This window comes from Octopus bimaculoides, chromosome 6 (genome assembly GCF_001194135.2).
Source record: "Octopus bimaculoides isolate UCB-OBI-ISO-001 chromosome 6, ASM119413v2, whole genome shotgun sequence".
Taxonomy (NCBI): domain Eukaryota; kingdom Metazoa; phylum Mollusca; class Cephalopoda; order Octopoda; family Octopodidae; genus Octopus; species Octopus bimaculoides.
The window spans coordinates 88843757-88847149 of record NC_068986.1 but is presented as its reverse complement, the minus strand read 5'-3'; positions in this window follow the sequence as shown (position 1 = coordinate 88847149).

Here is a 3393-nt window from a genome sequence, read left to right as displayed (position 1 = left end):
CACACACACACACACACACACACACACACACACACATATATATATATATATACAATACACAGGCAGACACTGTCAGAGAGATAGTACGGGCTAAAATAATGGAGACACATTACTCATTAAGTAATCACACATGCGCACGCAATGTATATTTACATACACAGGCGCACACACATACTTACACACACATACACACATACATAAATACATACATGCACAGTGGTACCTTTAGAAATATGTGGACGTATAAGCATATGGTAAAATATATTCTTATCGCTGGCATGCCGTTGCCATTTCGATCTCACAGTTCAGCGTCTCAAGTAAGTGTTTTGTATCGTAGCTTGGGTTTCATTTGGCAATGCTGAGCTCTCAACCGTTTTCATTATGTTCTTGAATCGTGTGTTCTCTGATTGCTGATCATGGGGAAGATGGAAATTGAACAAACAGCATTGCTAGCAACACTGATATAAAATAACAACGAGTCGAAGAGGGATCCTGTAAGCAGTTGCACATCCTGCATGTAACAGCAGTCAAATCTTCAACTCATGTCCTTACTGTTTTATAAAACAGAAAGGAAGACAGACAGGATAATGCAGTCCATAGATATATTTAAAAGTTAACGAAAAGGTCAAGGATGGAATGCGTTTGATCATAGATCTCCTTCATCATAGTTGACCGTGGAGGTAAATATCAGCATTAGTAACAAAGTCAAAAACAACAACAAAGACATCAACTATTGTAATAGTATTATATAGACTTATATATATATTCTTTAAAAGTATCATTATGTATTCCTTTATATTTTGATAAACGTGTTTTCCTTTTAATCAATAACATTTCAAGAAGAGAAACAGCACTGTTGTCATCATGATCATGATCATCATCATCGATGTGGTGGTGGTGGTGGTGATGGTCGTCGTCATCATAATCATCATCATCATCATCATCATCATCATCGTCGTCGTCATCGTCGTCGTCGTCATAGGTTTGTGTGCTTATGACACGCTTGTCTATCTATGTGTATATATTTATATGTGTGTATATGTATATTCATTCAAATATAGTAGCTGTTGGCTTGCTCTGTACATTTAAATGCCTACATGTTTACATGTATTGTTCAATGTATGTTTTAACGGCAAAAGGTGTCTTTACTGTCTGGTCAAGTGTGACGTGAAATTTTTCAATTTATAACGAGGGAGCGTGAAATAAACGGCATGTAACTAGCTCTGGCCAAGCCAATGTATATATACATACAAACGTGGACACATACATAGACACAGACACACACACACACACACGCACACACACATATACACACAAGGAGTTACCCAAAAGTAAACGGAAACATTCTCTATTGGACAAGCCTGTTGTAGTTCAGGCTTCAGCCGCTAAAATCCACTTGATGCGACCCTCAGGCCTCAGTCTGTCGACCGACGTTCTGTGGTGAGGTGGTACTGCTAAGGGGTGCGTCTTTGTTTTGCAGTGCTTCTCTCATGTTCGTCGATTTTTGCGATGGCTGAAACGATGGTACAGCGTGAAATTCTGTTTTCTTAGGAAAATGGCGACCAAAACATTTGTCATGCTTCAGACAGCTTACAAAAACGCTGCCATGAGTAAAACACAAGTTTACGTGTGGTTTTCACGCTTTAGGATTGGTCACTTGTTGCTTGAAGACCAACCTCGTTCAGGGCGACTGTCGACCTCCCGAACGAATGAAAACATCACAACAGTTCGTGAACTAATCTTTGAGGACCGTCGCCAAACAAGTGACTTATGATATTACTGGTGTGTCCTGGAGCTCCTGCAAATGATTTTTGAGCGAGAAATTGCAAATGAAAAGAATTACAGCAAAATTTGTGCCCCACTTGCTCACGGAAGATCAAAAGCAGTCATGATTGCATGCGCGTCGTGAAATGAAAGAACAGTTGGAAATTGATCCTGACCTTTTTTCAAAAGTCATCACTAGTGACATCTAATGCTACGGAATTTGCAGATTTCATCATCAACTATGTTTAACTGTAAAACATCATTTGTAAAGACCCACCTCCAAAGCGCACTCACACATGGCTACAGAGAAAAAGAGAGAGGTGGGAGAGAACTAATTCTTCCCTAGTGAAATTTTGACATGCGTTTTAGAACAGAACATAGACATCATGTTGAAGTCACATACCATATGATATGTCGCCGACTAATGTTTTCGTTTTTATGAATATTTCGGTTTTCAGCTTCAGGTTTACCCCGTCCAATTTCCTGAATATTCTTTCCTACTCTAGGCACAAGGCCCGAAATTTTTGGTGATGGGGCCAGTTGATTAGTCGACCCTAGTACGCTACTGGTATTTAATTTATCGACCCCAAAAGATGAAAGGCAAAGTCGACCTCGGTGGAATTTGAACTCAGAACGGAAAGCCGGACGAAATACCGCCAAGCATGTCGCTCGGCGTGCAAATCTTTCTTATTTCTTTACTGCCCACAGGGGGCTACACAGAGAGGGGCCAAACAAGGACAGACAAACGCATTAAGTCGATTATATCGACTCCAGTGCGTAAATGCTACTTATTTAATCGACTTCGAAAGGATGAAAGGCAAAGTCGACCACGGCGGAATTTGAACTCAGGACGTAGCGGCAGGCGAAATACCGCTAAGCATTTTGCCCGGCGTGCTAACGTTTCTTCCAGCTCACCGCCTTCAAATTCCTGAATATTAACGCAAAATTATACTGGTGAAAAGCTGGTGGAACCAATCGAAGGTCGGTTTAAATTCCTTGTGGTATTTCTTCCGACGCTTTATGTGATTAGCTCAAATCCCGTCTAGGTCACCTTGGTTTTTCATCCTTTCAGGTTCGTTAAAATAAAGAATCAATGAAGAATTGGGTTCTATGATATCGACAAAACCTGGAAATGTTGAGCTTTTCCCTAAATTAGAAATGATTGTTATATACTGAGCTCCACAAGATTCTGCGCGAGCACATTGAGATATTATAAGTGGAAAATAAACAAGGCACACCATGTCGAGCTTAGATGGGCATAAATGTGTATATGTATGTATGTATAAAAGATGTGTAGTATGTATAAATCAATATTTCTATACACGTTGTTGTTTCTACGTAGGTAAATAGGGCTTCAGTAGTGTGATAGGAGGCAGACTGTTATGTACAAATAAATACACATAAATAGATGTAGAAAAAGTAGATATACATCTCCCCCCACTACTATCTTTGTATGTACAAATATACATAGAAAGATAAAGGAGAAAATAGACAAATGATGACATTTAATAATAGATATATTGGTTATTAAATGTAACAACATGAACAAAACCACGATGTTTCGCAGTACTGAACTTGGTAATGTTGAAGGAATGCAATAAAGTAACAAATAACTGCACACACAGAGTA